The 18,408-nt window shown below is 44.3% G+C and overlaps 1 protein-coding gene across 1 annotated transcript in view; it reads left to right on the top strand.

Annotated features, from left to right (window-relative positions):
* Positions 1–14,800: 14,800 nt before the first annotated feature.
* Positions 14,801–18,408, top strand: part of LOC120843537 — a 64,716-nt gene continuing 61,108 nt past the window's right edge. The window contains exon 1 of the mRNA XM_040214933.1: positions 14,801–14,943. The gene's annotated coding sequence lies outside the window, so the exon portion shown is untranslated. The remainder of the gene's footprint in view (positions 14,944–18,408) is intronic.

Raw genomic sequence — 18,408 nt, 5'->3', positions numbered from 1 at the left:
TATAAAGGTTATGGGCATATACACTCGGATCATGCGTTTCTTCATGTGGCCTACGTCTTCTGGGCCCGTCGACGTCAGCACCGGCTCTGAGGGCAAGAGCGCCAGCAAGCCAGTTTCGGCGGTTTCGGCGTGACATGGTAATCAGTGGGAGCTGTGGCCTCGGTGAACCAATTGGAGCGTGGGGATAAGGCACCTGAGGACGCAACTCCAATGTGGACATCGCATTGACACGATTAAAGCACATTTATCGAACTTGTTTCTGTGTGCATTCCTAGTATAAAAAGCCTTACTTTCAATTTATTCTCATAAATTCGTGGAAAATAAAAAAAGTGTCTGTGAAGTATACTTGTACCTGCACCTGGGTAGACTTTGAAGCGCGGACCTAGTTACCTTTTCGTATGAGGAACTGTAACTGTATCTTAGGTACATTTTTGAAGTAACATTTACAACCCTGCTACTAACCAACCAATATTGGAAGTACATTGGTATAAAATGGACAATCTTGGCCTGTCAGTTCCATTGACTCGCAAATATTGGATAAACATGGGCATAAAATGGGCAATATTGGCCTGGCGATTCCTTTGGCTTCCGAATATTGAATGTTCACTAGCATAAAATGAGCAATATTGGCCTGAACGTTCCATTAGCTTATGAATATTGGATGATTACTTGCATAAAACGGTCAATGTTGGCCTTTGAGTACCTTTGGCTTGCTAACGTTGGAAGAACACCGAAACGAAATGGCCAACTTTGGCGTGTCAGTGCCATCGACATTCCAATATTTGATGGTGACTGGCATAAAATGGACACTTTGGCTTGGCTGTACAATGGCTTGCCCATGTTGCATAAACACGAGATTATAATGGTCAATGTTGGCCTCTTATGGTCGTTGGCTCATCGACATTATAAGTACACCGTGGCATATAATAGGTTGATCTGATGATACCGTTGGCTTAATAATGGGAGCATCTTTGTATAGGCTGGTTTAGGCGTGTTAGTTTGGATTCATTGTTTTGCGCAAAAAAGACGGACACAAGAGAGAAACAAACATGAGCGCAACTTTCAACTGTATTGAAGAAACCTTTAGAAAACATACAAATATATAGTCCACTTCAATGCGTCCACGCATGCGTCGGGTCACTTTCACACGCTCGTCACAGAAACTTATAAAGGAAGCGTTTTTCAGCATTATACAAACTTATCGAGGTATCACTCACACATAGGTCGCCTTTCTTTTTGATAAAGAAGGCTTCCAACAGCTCACGTGCTTTTTGTCTCTTACTTCCACCCAAAATTGCAGTGTCAGAAAAACGTGGCTCGCACTTACAGTTTCTGCAGTGAGCAGGCAAATGTGCCCCGTCATTGGTCTTTAAATTTTGAGCATGCTCCCTGAGACGGTCGTTGGCACACCTTCCTGTTTGCCCCACGTATGTCTTCCCACACGTGAGCGGGATTTCATAAACGACTTCTGTTTTGCAGCCAACAAACGGCCTGGCATGCTTTGTGCTGCATCCTCGCTTCTGTCTGCCTTCTCCAGTAATGCGGGGGCAGAGTTGGCCGAGTTTTTTCGGAGCTGTAAACACTATCGGCGCCCCATGCCTGTTCGCGACCTTCATGAGGTTATGCGAGAGTTTGTGTACGTATGGTACCGCTTCAGGCCTCACATTCCTCAGTGTTGACTGCATCCTTTTTCCAGCAGTGTGTCCCTTCACTCTTTGCAGGATGGTTTCCGCCAGACTCCTCAAGACCGAATTAGGGAAGCCCGCTGACAATAGTCGAGCCAATTGGTTGCTAAAGTTTGCCTGTATCGTGTGAGCACACGACTTTCTGAGGGCAGACTCATGGCAAAGCTTAGCAATTCCTCTTTTAACTACCCTTGAATGGGCTGAGTCATACGGCAGGAGTTCCTTTCGAGACCGCGGGGAATACATCCAACAAACGTGTTCTTCCAAGAACAAAAGGTTCAAGTCTAAAAACTGAAGGCTGCCCTGGTTGGGCAGCCCATGTGTAAAAGACAAGCCTTTGACATGGCGTCTAAAAACCTGTAAAACCTCATTCACACCATCAGTGTACGTCAGAGAAGTCTGCTTTCTAAAAACAATTAAAACATCATCCACGTATCTAAACACTCTACAAACATTAAAATCATTAAGAGCCTGCTGAAGCGTCCGATCAATTGCTGCTAAAAAAAGTTTGCATAGTATAGGCGCTACGCACGAACCAATGCATATGCCTTTCTTCTGCAAATAAAGTTGATTGTCAAAGAAAATAAAAGTACTGTTAAGGTACGCTTCTAGTAAGTTAAAAAAATCTTCAACTGAGACTCCTGCCGTATTCTGGAGAGAAACAACTCCATTTACGTCAATACACTCCCTTACTGCACTAAACAATTCACAGTGCGGGACTGAATAAAACAAATCTTCAATGTCAACTGAAAAGGCGTACCCTATGCTCTGGTTATCCTGAAAGAAATCAGCCACCTCATCTGGTCTCTTTGTGAGGAAACGGTCTGTAACCAGCAAGCATTCCAAATGTTTCAATAGAAACTGACTTGCAAGTAGCTGCCACGTGCCCTTTTCACTCGCGATAGCCCGAAACGGCACACTCGGCTTATGTGTTTTTGCGGAAAAGAACACGCTTAAACACATCGATTTTACATTTCGACACGTCCTTCGCTAACTTAGTCAGATCTAAACTCTTACACAGATCGACAAACCTGCTTCTTGTTTTAGACGCCTTAGCATTAACCGGATCAAAGTTCTTTTCTATTGCTTTCTATTTCTAACGACAGAGTTCATGATCTCTGGAGTACGTTATCACCCCCTTTAAAGAATTGCTACCGCCGCCACGCACTGTCCTTGGGGCACACTTCAGAAGGCAGTCCACACCTTCAAGCAGGCAACGTTCCTGGTCTTCTTTGTCTGCCTTGCTGGCCACTTTCCGATTCAGTGCCACAAGTTCATGTGCTGGAATACTCGGCTCGATCCCGTACTTGGGTCCCTTGCTGAGTAAGGTGGTGATGTTCTCGGGAATTACTTCTTCACCTGTCCACTCCCCCGTTCTTCTTTCTGTTGTTTGTCAGATGTTCGAAGGCCTCGGCTGAGAATGTAGTTCCACCAGTACTCTGTCAACCGGGCTGAGAAGCCTTTTATCTGTTGCAACTTCCGTTCTGCGAGCCATGGGGGGTCTTGTAAATAACACACCAATCGCAACCATTCATTGAACATGCGAAATTGTCGCCATAATTCAGAACAAAGGATCTTACAGATTCGTTTCTGGTGTCCCCATGACGGCCTTAGATTGCCGCACATAGCACTTACTTCTTGTGGTGTGACTCCTTTCTTGATGCAGAAGCCGATGAATCTTGCGCGACACGTTGCAGTGACGATGTGACAGACGAGCGTGTTGACATTGAGATGATCGGAAGAAACACAAAAAGAAGGGCCCACTGTAGAAGAAATGTACTGTAAAAAAGTTTGTTGTTGGGCGAGACCCTTTCCTCACAAAGAGATCAGATGAGGTGGCTGATTTCTTGAGGTGGCCGTATTACTCAGCCTATTCAAAGGTAGTTAAAAGAGGAATTCCTAAGCTTTGCATCGAGTCTGCCCTCAGAAAGTCGTGTGCTCACAGGATACAGGCAAGCTTTAGCAACCAATTGGCTCGACTATTGTCAGCGGGCTTCCCTGATTCGGTCTTGAGGAGTCTGGTGGAAACCATCCTGCAAAGAGTGAAGGGACACACTGCTGGAAAAAGGATGAAGTCAACACTGAGGAATGTGAGGCCTGAAGCGGTACCATACGTGCGCAGAGTCTCGCATAACCTCGAGAAGGTTGCGAACAGACATGGGGTGCCGATTGCGTTTACAGCTCCGATAAAACTGGGCCAACTCTACCCCCGCATTACTGGAGGAGGCAGACAGAAGCGCGGATGCAGCACAAAGCATGCCAGGCCGTTCGTTGGCTGCAAAACAGAAGTCGTTTATGAAATCCCGCTCACGTGTGGGAAGACATACGTGGGGCAAACAGGAAGGTGTGTCAACGACCGTCTCAGGGAGCATGCTCAAAATTTAAAGACCAATGACGGGGCACATTTGGCTGCTCACTGCAGAAACTGTAAGTGTGAGCCACGTTTTTCTGACACTGCAATTTTGGGTGGAAGTAAGAGACAAAAAGCACGTGAGCTGTTGGAAGCCTTCTTTATCAAAAAGAAATGCGACCTATGTGCGAGCGATACCTTGATAAGTTTGTATAATGCTGAAAAACGCTTCCTTGATAAGTTTCTGTGACGAGCGTGTGATAGTGACACGACGCATGCGTGGACGCATTGAAGTCGACGAAATATCTGTGTTTTCTAAAGGTTTCTTCAATACAGTTGAAAGTTGCGCTCGTGTTTGTTTTTCTCTCTCTTGTGTCGGTCTTTTTTGCGCAAAACCATGAATCCAAACGTTCACGAACTCGCCGAACAACAAACTATTTTGCGTGTTAGTTTGCCGTGACAAGTTGAGTTTGATCGAGCGCTCGTTAAATTTATTTAATTTCATCAACGCGCGATTGAGATGTTTTGCTGCGAAGTAGGAAAAAATATCACAAGGTACGGACATTACAAGCGATGTCCTGCTGCTTTTCTGCGCATCTTAAGGCGTCGCCACCTTGGACCGCCGATGTCCGCGTCTATGTCTCGTCGTTCCGTCCCGGCCAAATGCATGAGATCTTTCGCTCCATATTATTATGTTAACCCTATGTCCTCGACAAAAACCTCCTTACCCCAACTAAGAGTTTCTGGACTGCACTTCTTGTCAGATGTGGGAGCTATTTGCGATTGACTAGAATAAAGAAATATTTTAAAATGTGGTTTTACAAAAACGTCTTTAAAACTACGGCACTATACTGCTGCCACAATAAGATGCGGAATGCCTCCCACAGGGAGTAAAAGCACATATGGCAGACGACAATGTTGGTTTCGATTTCGAGTCTGAGTGGAAGTGACGTCAGGTTTATATTTATAGTGATCGAGATTAAAATATGGGTAGCAGACTCCGTCTTAACGTCGACAAGCGCACGCACTCGACCGCGTTGGCCGACGCCGGCTGCGAACGGGGGTTCATACACCGTCGTCATGCGCAACGAGACATGGCACAGCATAGCCCAGCGCGCGTCGACGTAGCTCACGGCGGATTCGAGCATGATCTATTCCCGTCGTCAATGAGCGCAGACCGACGACAGTGACTATCCCAGAAGCCCTCGCGAGAGTGCCTCATTCGGGAATCCGGTTGTGAGACACTCATTTCTGTGATCTGAAGCTATCGTTCTTGCCATGTTGTGTGTTTTTTGTCGTGTTCCCGTCTTGGCGTGTGCATTTAACATTCGTGCGCTCGACTGGGCGAGTGTGTGCGTGGACGTGGACCGCTCCGAGGATGCTGTACCACCGATTCTCATTAAGCCTATCGGCCTGACGAGCCGGTTGTGGTGGGTCGTGTTGTTGGAATGCCGGCAAAAGCTGGAAGCTCGATGACACGCCAAAGGTAGGGTTAATTAAAATTAAGGATGACCTGATATGTCTGCAATTTATAATCAGGTGCCAGCCGCACTCACCGGCAGTCGTTCCCGATCGAAAAAGAGTCGTCGAATGTACAGGGTGCGGCCGTAAAAACTTCCACATTTGGCACGCCTAGCAAAAATCGAATTTCAAACGTACATACCTGAAATTGGGCTCACGACCGTCGTTTATTTCAAAGTTTTTTGCCTATTTTTTTTTCAGACCTCAACTCGTTAGTAGCGAATTATTAAAAAAATAACAAAAATGGCAGACGTGCATTTCCTATGGCCTATACCCGCCCGTTCGCCGTCTGCAATGTGGTTCGCGACGCCGCTCCCAGGTGGCTCACTGAACGCAAGAACATGGGAAACGCCGCACGAAAGGCTGGTGTCGGGCGAGATGATCGCGATAGAAAGTGACTTTAACGAAATATGTAAGCTATGATGCCCTTTTAATTGAAATTCGGAAAACTAGCGGACGACTTCGTTTAATAAAAATATGTTCTAAAGCAGACTAACGTGTGTTTGTCGTCTGCTTATCTGTTGACGGGTCCGTTCCCGGTTAAAGCTCAGCTTTGGAATCAAGAGTGCCGCTGCTGAGGCATCTTGATTGCTATTATTTATTGTTTTTGTTGCACTATCTGCTGCAGTTATTATCAAAATATTTTCCGCACCGCCCTGCGATGCCGCAATACTCGGCAAATGAGTGTACCCAGGCAGTCAAGTGGTACGTGGAGCTGAACGCGGTGGCCACAGTACAACGAATATTTCGCACTGCATTTCATTAACACTCGCCTTCAAGCCCGACAACTTTAATTTGGGCGGATCGTTTTGCGAGCGGGACAAGACTTTAAAAAGAAGAATCCAGTCAGTGAACGTGAGAGCCTGCTGAAAAATGAGGAGCTCATTGAAGCGGTGCTTGCTGTCTTCGAGAGCGACCCGCAATTGTCAACAAGACGAGCTGCCAGGTTATTTGGAATTTCGGGAAAAAGCGTACGACGTATTCTGCGGAAAAATACTTTGCGCCCGTACAAGATGCAAGCTCTCCAAGCCCTCCACGACGGCGATAACGTCCGACGTTTACGATTTTGCAAGGCGGAGTTGCTGCGAGTTAAGAACAACCTGGGGCACCTGCAATTTATTTTATTTAGTGACGAAGCAACGTTTCAACTTGATGGACGTGTAATCGGGTGGCTCCCCATTACGCAAGGAGTGTGAGGGCATGGCTCAATAACACGTTCCCTCGGTGGTGGATGGATCGGGGATCAGACTATATCGACTGGTCTCCACGTCCACGATCCCCGACTTAAATATGTGCGACATTTTCGTATGAGTATTTATAAAAGGACTTGTCTACAGGAAGAGGATACCGAGCATGGAAGAGCTGAAAGAAAAAAGTGAGGGCGCGTTCCTCGAGATAGACGATGGGATGCGCGAAAAGGCTTTCCTGGCGTACGAAGCTCGACTTCGGCTTTGCTTGTCTGTGAATGGCGGGCACATCAAATCGGCTGAACCCTAGTCGTGTAAAGGGCCGCTGCAGCATCAACACCGTTTCAAATCGTCATGACAGAAGAGGCGTACCAGAAGATGTATTTTTCAGGAAGAAACAATTGAATGAACGCACAACTTCCACTTCCTGGCAATATTTAAAATATTAGTTTCCCTCTTACTTTTGTCTCTCGTGCTGCCTGCGGCACGCGGAGAGCAAAGTAGAGGCTGCTGATAGACGAGTATTTCTCTCGAATACCAGCCATTTTATCACCGGCCCGCCGAAATGACTCTAGTGCCGTAAATATTGCACCAAATAATATGATTTCTTTTTGCAAATGTGTCTCAGACATGCGTGTTAATTATACTCAAGCTGTATGAAAAAAAAACATTACTTCATGAGTTACAGCGGCTCTATAAATATCAGAATGAAATGATAACTCAAAACGAACTTGTCTGGAATGGTAGCAGCACCACTTGCTATTTCAGGCCGTTGTCACATCATGGTGTCTTCTTGCTTGCATGACGATCTGTCAAAACGTGACTTGAAACAAGTAATTTCATCAATCGTTCATATATTTCGTTAAAATCACTTTTCATCGCGATTATCTTGCCCGACGCCAGCCTTTCTTGCGGCGTTTTCCGCGTTTTTGCGCTGAGTGCGCCACCTGGGAGCGGCTTCGCGAACCACATTTTAGACGGCGAACGGGCGGGTATAGGCCATAGGAAATGCACGTCTGACATTTTTGTTATCTTTCTAATAATTTGTTATTCCCGAGTTGACGCCTGAACAAAATAAGCAAAAAAAACTTCAGAATAAACGACGGTCGTGTGCCCAATTTCAGGTATGTACGTTTGAAATTCGATTTTTGCTAGGCGTGCCAAATGTGAAATTTTTTACGGCCGCACCCTGTACTTGAAGGTGTACCCAGTGAAACCTCTAGACTATTTAGTCGGTCAAAATTTTAACTAGGGTGTCTCAGCTCGCAAACGATAGTAGCGGAACGCGATGAAAACTGGACTGAATCCTATATTGTTTCCATAGGCTCTGTAAAGTGCGCCATAATTTCGAACGCGTACGTTGTGCAATTTAGGCATCGTCCGCCCTCTTCGGTGTCAGTTTTCTGAGTCAGCGTGAACGTCTACTCTAATTATAACACACAGGCTATCTGTCACAAAGAGGTGTCTGTGGAATATCCAGTGCATTGATTTTATCGAAGCATTCTGGCGGAATCACAGGAGTTGCTTGGTACGACTCCGGCAAACCTGCTAGGTTCGACAGACGCGATATCGAGGATTTTGTTTACAGTAGGATTTGTGTGACATTTTGGAGAAAATAAGTGGTAGTTTGCAGTTGTTATCACTTTCATTTGCTGGTTGTCGAACTGCTAACTAGTACCGCAAATGGTTGTTTTGAAGCTGGACAACAGGACGAGGGCGAAGAGCACAGACCGGTGGCATCTAGGCTAGGTGGCGCTAACTACCTCCCGTACAGACGATGCGGTTGCGACGGGGACGCGTATTTGCAAAGTGGGGCAGTTAGCTGCAGCGCGCTGTACCGCGGTGGTCTACACTGGACTGGAAACGCCCTCGTTGGGGCGCATCTCGGCGTGGCGCGACGTGGCGCAGTAACCGACGAACTTCGGTCTGCGCCCGCACGCGTTGCGTTCGTGCACGTTGGAGTCAAAACAGTCCTTTATGCTCCCATGGTGAACACACATTTACCAAGGTGCAAGCTTTCAACTAGTCCGTATTACTTCTTTTCAAACATTTGTATTATGCCAATTTGTTTTATTAAAGGGTAACTGCAAAGAAAAAAAGTTTTTTTTTAAATAGCCTAATTGGGACAAGCATGTCAAAAAAACAATTTTTCCGCGAGAAAAATCATTTTTTACAGCAATATTTATTGCGTGAGACTGATTTTAGTTTGCGGCTATTTCGCCCGTTTTAAATCGCGCGCCACGAAGTTGTGATTATGTGACGTCAATCCCAAAAGGTTCTCATTGGCTAAGAGTTTGATTGACAGCTTAGATCTTGGTTGTTAAACCTTTGTTATTCGTTGCAATTTCCTTTTGAGCGGCATATTTTTACGTTTAAAGAATAACCCATGTGATGAGAGTTATTATTCTTTACAAAAGGTTTACAAGACGGGCACTTCCGTTTGGATTCATACAAACAAAAGCTTCGCCATCTTTCATGGCCGCCGAAGTCTGCTCCCGCCTGTCTCGCCTACCTCGACTAATCGTTTCGCCGAAGTGATCAGTGTTTCGTCGTTTCGTGCTGACCCAGGTGCTTGAGTGAGACTTCTTGAAGTGAAGTAGTGTGTGTTTAGCAGCTGTCGCAGGTGTTAGTGATAGGAAGCGACGCGGGGTTTTGGCTTTCATAGCGCGGTTCTTTCGTTTTCCTCTTTGCTTGCTTAGCGTGCTTTTTTTTTTTTTTTTTGCTTGTTGGTGCGTGCAAATGCTGACTTTTCGGAGATGTTAGATGCGTGATCCCGACAGTGAGCCTTCCAGCAGCCATGTCGCCCCGAAAGGAATGCTATTTGGGTGGAGGCAATCGGGCGTTCGCTTAGCGACAAACGTGTCCAGTTACGTTCTCGTCATATCGCTCTGGAGGCCGTCGAGATTCGCCCCGTGTGCACCTAACGTCCGCGACTAGACAGAAAATAAAAAAAAGCACTATGTCCACTACATAAAAATGGTCTCAGTTCATGCATCTGTAGGCAGGTACGAAATCGTGCCCAAATTTATTCACACCGCACGATGCAACACGTCGCTGTGCAAACGCAGTCCAACACGAAGCATAAAAACGGCAGATTTAGGACAACAATGCGGAGTCCATTGTTCAATTAAAACGTAGTAATTTTGTTGAAAACGCCCGCAGCTTTTTACTCACGGAATGCGTCGGGAAACTTCCACATTTTGAAACAGAACGAGGCAGATTTACTTTTAAGAACGCTCCCAGCGTCCTCCCGGACCAGTTTGACTGGATCAGCTGACGACGACGGGACTTAACTGGTTGAACGTCAACCCCACAACAACCAATTTGCGCTCCGTGTTAGCACCGCATTACACACACCACAAACGTTTCAGCTCTGTCTCATCGCCGTGTTGCACCAAACGGAACGAGATCGCCGAAACCAACGCAGCGCTGTCGTGAACCTTGGCTCGTGGTTGCGCACTTGTGGATTCTGTGACTCCCTTCGCTTTGAAAGCGCGCACGACGATTACGAACGATACTTTCCATCTTCCGGGAACATCACAGGGGCACTTCTCCGGTCACGTCTTCGCTACATGTGCTCGCCAACCGCGTCAAACCAAAAAAATACCACGGCCTGGCGTGGTTGCCAGATCTTGCCGGAAGTCGAGACGCTGCGTCGTTCAACTCCGCAACGCAAGGAGAGTGAGGGGCGGGGCGTACTCCTCTTCCGCGGGGGTCGAAAGAGCGGGAGTTTCAAATGTGGAGAAATTCTGACTCTACTAAATTACGTCCTGTGGCGTAAATATTGATAAAAAAAATATTTTTTTTCGCGGAACATTTGTTTTGTGACATGCTTGTCCCAATTAGGCTGTTTAAAAAAAAACTTTTTTTTCTTTGCAGTTACCCTTTAAGTAGTGCATGATCATAAGATTTGTTTGCTTGAAAACTAAGAGGTGCTTTAAAAGGACACTTCAGTAATTTTTTAAATGTGTCGATTTTGATCTTATATTGTTTAAAAGGTGTTAGTTCTCGGATATACCAAGTCCTATATTTCAAAAACCGCCTATTCATCTCAGGACCATTTTTCTCACGGACTACATTGTGTTTACCAATGAAAGCCCTACAATACGTGCAGATTTGGAATAATTTTATTATAACTCGTTTCGAAGAGAGTTTAATAGGTACACATTCGAATAAAGCTCCTCTTTCTTACCGCGGCTTGCAACTCGACGACAAGCGCCCTTCGTCGACCACTTTACTTGGAAGAAAAATCTTCCCAAAAAGAGCGTGTCGCGATCTTTGAACAGGTTTTTAACGGGGAAATAAGCTACGCAGTATTGTGATTTTGGGCTTGTTAGGATGCTTAGAGCGTCTCGATTAAGCTTTCAGCATAAAAGAACGATCTCAGAATCGACTTCAGTGCCCCTTTAAGCCTATTGCAAAAGGCCTGCTCAAATATGTTAAAAGATAAATGGGCAGTACTTTGGTTATACCTCACAACATCAACATGTGTATAATTTGCTTTGAATTGGTAAATCATGGTACGGTCGCTTATATACCAAGACACCGACTTCTCTCAAGAACAATGTTGGTTGTTGTTATGATCACAAAATCGCTTGTGCCAGCCATTGGCTTTAAGGTGCCACCCACAAAAGAAACCTGGTGCGTCGGTCACACTATCGAACGGTTTCACGTGACATATCCTCCGGCTCGAAATGTCACCGGAAGTCAGGTTGATGAACTTTGTCCTAGTGTCTTTCAAAGCACGGAGACGTTTTCTTTTTTTCTTTTTTGTAACTCACTATAGGTTTTTGTTTTGTAAATGACTACGCTTGTCAGAGTAGTTGGGAACATATAAAATGGCTTTTGCTTGTACTGGGTGTTTCTACATACATGTTTTTATTTTAATTAAGACTAGCCGGTGATTGACAGTCAAAACGGTACCAGCAAACGACGCCTGAACGACTCTGAGAAAAACGCAAGATAATAATAATAATAATAATAATAATAATAATAATAATAATAATATTTATTCATGAGAGAAGAATTACCAAGTTCAGCTTCGGACCTGGTCAAAGCCGGCAAGGGCTTGTGGGACCAGATCCAGCAAGAGAAGAATCGAAGGGCGAGCTCGCATATTGTCACACAGTGTGTAAAAATAAAAGAAGAAAATTACACAAAAAATTGTCATTGCTCCCGCAGGACGAACGCAGTTAGCCGCTGGGCCGGCAGATCAGTCGGAGCACTAAATAAAAGAAACGGCGCTCATTGGCGCGCACACACACACACGTACACTTGTACGTCCGTATTGAAGAAAGGCGAAGCAGAACGTCGGGACGAACAGACCAAGACTGTAGTTACAAATAGTGTAGGGCACTAAAAACAAAAAGAGCACCAACGAAAAAAAAAAAATCACTGGGCAAACTCGCAGAGGTCTTAGGGCCTCACGATGATGCAGATAGAACAACAATCTACTTCAGGACAAAATTGAGAAATGAAAAGGAAAATAATATCGCAAACAGAATAATCAACGTTTCACCGATATCACATGAAGCTCACAGTCACTGTCGCGATACGTCAGAAAATGTTGTTTTTAGAGTTTTCTTTAATTTCTTGTTTGAGGTAATGGAAAATATTGAGTCTGGTAAATCATTGAACACTTTCGGCACATAAAAAGCGCGCGTACTTTCACCATATCGCGTTCTCACTCCTGGTATGTCGAAACGAGAGGTAGTCCTAAGTTCCCGTGGCGAATCTGATGTGACCTTAAATTCGCTCTCCCAGAAGTGGCGCCAGATCACCGTTTGAAGAAAGAGGGAGTGGAATGATAATAATAATAATAATTATCCTTTATTTGTATAATGCCCCAGAACAACCTATTGGTTACAGTGTGGTGGCACATAAGAAGTTTAAAAAGGGGAAAAAAAACACCTGAAACAGTACAGAATCTCAACAACCCCCCCCCCCCCCCCCCCCCCCGACATATGCTCCCGAAATTAAAACATTTCACAATCATAAACTAAAAATATGCATATCAAGTAGTCGTTTGAACGCAGCAAAATTTAAGAATATGTCTGCATGAGTCGGAAATTCATTTAAACAAATTTGAATTCTAGCCAAAGGGGACGGTCTCGTTTGGATAGATCTATAAGACACGCTTGAGTTTCTAACGACTCGGGCCGGTACATGAAAGTTTAAAGACGACACAAGATTGCTATCAATTTGGCCGTAAACCACTTTGTATAAAAATATAATGTCACGAGCAATCCTTCTTTTTGAAAGCTTCTGGAGTGAAAGTTCTCCAAGAATAAGCAGAGGTTTGTGCGACCGAAATGCGTCTGCATTCATACTAACGACAAAAGTGGCGGGCACTGTCCAAAGCTTTCGCAGCAGCACAAAGCGCATCTCTTACATCTATTTTACTAAAAGCCAAACTCCGAAGCACATGGACTGAAAGCTGTTCTTCTAAAACACTTCGTTCAACAATGCAACAGCCAACGCTATCAGTCGCAGACCTTTTCTGTGTTCTCGTTTGTATTTTTATATTTGAAAGGGAATAACCACTTCTTTATAAAAAAAACTTCCTTGGTTTCTTGATCGTCTTTTGTAGATCTGTTGCATGCCTTGTGCCCTTTCCCTCCCTCCTCCTCTCCCTCCGAGTAAGGGCGTTTTTTGGTACCTTTTTGGCGTCGACAAAGTCGGTGTTTATCTTGTTTACTATGAAGAAAAGAGTTTATGGTCGTGGACCTCTACATACTAACTCAAAGTTATGCAGAGACAAGCAGTACGATTACTCGCCAATGTTTCGAATCCCGTGCATTCCACCCATGCTTCGTTCAGAATTCTTTTCTTACAAAAAAGCAATCACACACGCAAAATATTGCCAGCATGCATGTTCTACACAATAAATACAGATCCTAAATATATACACAAAAATTATGCCAACACAACATCAACATACACATTGCGCATCATGAAGTACCACCAATCAAGAGCACAAACAAACTAAGCTACGCAAAAAATTTCATATCAAAGTTCACAGCTATTATGCTTACACCCAAACTCTTTATTTTTCTCTGGATTGAAGAATGGAGACAGAGATAAAAGCAACTCCATCGTTGTTTGACGAACCCCTTTCTCCCTCAGCAGCAACAACGAAAGCATCCACCAACACAGTATTCGTTTTTAGAAATAATGTCAATTATTTATAGCCCCCAAAAACACACGCATTTAAAACCATTTCAAAACATATATCGTAGCCTGGGTATAAATTATTGAAATAAATGTGGCAGGTTAAAACTGTTAGTGTATTATTTTGGTCAACGTTGAATAGCATTTCATTTATTTCAGAATTTGTATTCAGTCCCATTTTGATTTATTATTTTTTTTTTAATTTTATTGTTTTGTGTTGCCCTTATAAGCTGTACGGGAGATGGGGTCTTATCATGTGACACAAATCGCTTTTTTGATCATCCACCTAGATTTAATAACGGTGTGTCTAGACTCCTAGACGCACCATTATGATGAGAGAAGGAAATTGGATAAGCGATGTGGTTCCCGAATAAAGAAGCAGCTTCGCAAACACACGTCCCACGGCCACCCGACTTGTAGTGGCACCAGCCACGTGACTAGTTGCTACAACTTGGACGACCACATGACCATGTTATTGAGATTAGCGTCCTATTCAGTCGAGTAAAATAGTAGTCCACTCAGTTTAGCACGATTTTCGCCAGCTAAATTTAGACGACTACGCCACAGTACGGCTACGGCTATGGCTGCGGGCTCGGCTACGGTCACGGCTTGAGCTAAGAACGTACGGCAACGCAAATCTTAACTTCGCTTCTACTAAAACACATTGTGCATCAAATTGCATTGATTAGTTTTAATTAGGCTTCCGAACCTTTCTGAGAACGAAAAACTTAGAGAAATAGAAAGTTGAAAGGTGAGCTATAAAAAAAAAATAAAAAACAGGTTGTTTGAACCCGGAGACGGAGACAGACTAAACAAAAATACACAAGGAAGAGTTTCAAACTCAGCTGGATTTTTATATATATGTATCCAATTCCTTAGCTCTCAACAGTTAAAGGTGTTTGCTGGTGAATGAACCCAGCTGTAGCCCGCAAATAAATATTCGTCTTTACGCTTCCTCCACTGTGTTACAAGAAGGGACTTCGATTAGTGTGTCAAAGAAGACTAAACGCAACCCGAAGCTTTTTTACAAGTGAGTCCTCATACATTGCACTTCACATTAAAAAAAAAAAAAAAAATATATATATATATATATATATATATATATATATATATATATATATATATGTATATATGTATATATAGATACAACTGATTTGTTGAAGATTGGTTTTCAAGACGCGAAGACTACCACGCAATAGTTAAATAACCAGCGGCTAACTATGAAAATTCTAACATAATCTCAGTGTCTTCAGAACCAGCTTCAAGCTGTATGGCATCCAGATGTCGTTGTTTTAATGACGCAGCATGCTCCGCATGAGGAATCATGCGCCCGTGACTGGAGTATTACACCATGGCTTCTTTTATCATATAATTCAAAGTGTTCTGATGACTTCTTGTTTCAGTCTAGGGTAACCAGTTCGTCACAGCGGGAACACGTATGGCAAAACATTCGAAACATATCCTAAACGTAAAAACAACACAAATAATCGTGTTTGTATTTTTTCGTTTGTTTGTGCTTCGCTGTGGGTCAAAATGAGTTATGTCATTCTTTATGTTCTCTGAAGGCTGCATTCCGCTGATTAAGGTGCGATGACTCTATATCTGGCAAATACTAAAAAGGCATAAAATGACCACAGATTTCTATCCACTAAAGACGAATCAGTAAAGATGTAGTGCGATTTTGCGTTTGCTCCTCGTTTCTCCAGGCAACCTTCCATCCTAACAGAACGAGCCAGTTCAGCTCCTATGTCACTAGCCAAACTTCGCTCTCTCTCCATCGCCATTTCTTTGGCACGTCGATTACTGCCAAGCTCGGCATGTCGCCTCTTCTGTTCAGCTATTTTTTTTTTTCACTCGGCTCTCCCCTCTCACGAGGCATTATAAACACTATGGCACAATTAGTAAGAGACTCGTCCCGCGACCCGTGCATGCGTGCAAGAAGAAGAAAGGAACAGCACGTGTACCTCACTCTCCCGTTAACATGCGCACGCGTTTTCGATGTAAGCCCCGGAATGTTTTAGGTGAGGTCGCACGTGTGTTGCCTGAATGGTAGGGAGAGATTGGAGTGAGGCGTGCCCTTGGAATTCGCGCCAGGCGTCGCTTTTGCGCGTCGCAAACGACAATATCGTTCCATATCGATGTACGATTTTGTTATGTTTTGCTTCAATGCTCAATGAAAAACAAAAGTTTAAATGCGTCCAGAAACTGAGGAAGAGGTGCACACGCCAAGCTGTGGTTGGTATGATTCGTGGGTGTTCCTAAAGCAATACTTCGAATCGCCTCAAGTATAGACGCAGCCGACGCCACGAGCAGATGGAACCATCCGGACAGCGTCAAAGGCGCTCCATCGAGGTGTTCGTCGTTTTTCAGTACGTGTTCTATCGCCGCTAGACCATGAACGGACAATACCTAGTGACTGGCGCTTTTGACGCTGCTTCATTAGTCCCATTGCCTCGTTGCGTTGACTGTGTCTTGACTTGAGCTGAGACGAAGTATGCGGAGCGCAAGTTCGTCTGGTTTTTGCACAGGGGTGGTGATGATGTCAAAATGCCGAGCACTTAGTGACTGAACAAAAAAAATAGTGGGTAGACCTCAAGGCATCTAGCATTGAGGTCTATCCACTATCCTTCCAATCAAAGCCAATAACAACTCGGCGTCGTTCTGACGTCACAGCAACCACTTTTGCAGGAAGCAGACGTCTTGCTTTCCGCATAACAGCCTTTGTCTCCACTGCACTCGACAAATGCGTTAAAACACCAACGCTAGCGTTCGTCGTCTGGATTCCGCCTTCGAACGCGCCCGAGGAACGCAGTGGAGATAAAGCAGTGTTGTACACATTCCTCAAAAAAAGGTACGAAAGATCGTTGGTCGTTCCTTCTGATTTTTTCAACGTCTTCCCGTTACAAGTTCCATTAGTGAAAAAGGAACTCGTTCCCGTTTCAGTTTAAAGATGGAACGTACCGTTACATATACGTTACATTTGTATTGTGATCATTACCATATTCAATTAAATCAAACAGAGTTTTTTTTTTTTTAATATATCCCAGCAAATGGCAACATACGAATTTGAATGCCGTGATGGAAGGACAGGAGAAGAAAACAAGCGAAAGCAAGGTTTCATTTGTTGATATATTCACGTTTAAAAATCTCAGCTTTGGACCATATTCATCTTTGTGGTGGGCGATTCAGACGAGCCAAATGTACTGTGGCACGCGTGTGTTACAACAATCTCATACGTTTCAATCTAATAAAGTTCCTTGTTCGAACTTAGCAACACATGCTTCTCGATGGTTCTGTCCGCAAGACGAGCAAGTGGAGAAGAGGGTAGGATGTTTGGAAGGCTCCTCTTGAAAGCCTCCAGTCTTTCGTAAAGGTTAGATTCATTGTTCTGTTTTAAGGTGGGGGACAACGGGAGAATGAATAAAGGTTACTATTTGTGTATACTTTAACTGACCAAGGTTCGGGATACAAGGTTGCGTTTGACGTCTGGTCACCTGTTTTTCTGTAGCCGCTGTAGGTCTCTCTCTGAAAGTTAAGTGATGGCTGTGGTCGGCGTTAGATTTATGGTGTATGAGGATTCGTGGAATCAAAGAAAGTAACTGAGTTTGAGACGTCCCTCTTTCTGTGTCTTTTCTTTCTACTAAAAGTTTTGGTTTTTTGCATTGCAGTCTCAGCCACTAAAAAAAATGTATCAATGTCCATTAGCTTTCCTGCACCCAACTGTTACCAAAAGAAAACATCACAAAATAAACCATCAAGCCCCATTCACACACATGCAACTAAGAACGACCGAAAGAGATAAGACCGGTTTTTAAGCCTCTTGCCACGTCTTAGGAGCAACTCCACAGCAGCGCATCAGGTCCTAAGTCGTCGCAACAAGCTTAAAAACCGGTCTTGCCTAGGTCGGTCCGACTCGATTGAAATTATGTGAAAGGGCCTCAAAGTGCCATTCACCTACTTGCAGCCGAATCCAACTCAGCGAGACAATACCGGTTTTTAAGCCTCTTACGATGGCGTAGGCCCAGACGCGCTGATGCGGAGCAGGTCCTTCGCCGTCATAAGTTGCTTAAAAAAAGGTCTTGTCCCTCTCGGTCGTACGCGGTTGCACAAGTGTGCCTTAAGATAAGTAACAAAAAGTTAACAAGAGCCTGCTCTTCGTAACGATAATGTTTTTATACATTTTAGAACTTCCCTTTTAGAAATAGATGAAAAATTACCTCAATGGACGAAAAAAAAGGAGCGCGTTCCTTCTTTCGTTACAGTAAAAATCTTACGCATTCCCGTTGCAGTTCCACTTATGCAAAAAGGAACGGCGACGTTCCTTCGTTCCTCCGAAAAGGAACGCGTTCCAGAAACGCCGTTCCGTACAACACTGAGACAAAGGCAACCTTTGTGTTCACAGTAGGCGTCGAACGCCCTAGAACAAGGAACGTCGGCTTCTGACGTTAGGCAACGTCATTCGAAGGCACTTAGCTTTAGGTCTGCCCACGAATCA

This window comes from Ixodes scapularis, unplaced genomic scaffold (genome assembly GCF_016920785.2).
Source record: "Ixodes scapularis isolate PalLabHiFi unplaced genomic scaffold, ASM1692078v2 PGA_scaffold5__190_contigs__length_132052651, whole genome shotgun sequence".
NCBI lineage: Eukaryota > Metazoa > Arthropoda > Arachnida > Ixodida > Ixodidae > Ixodes > Ixodes scapularis.
The sequence above is the reverse complement of the archived record's forward strand: the minus strand, read 5'-3'. Positions and strand labels throughout refer to the sequence as shown.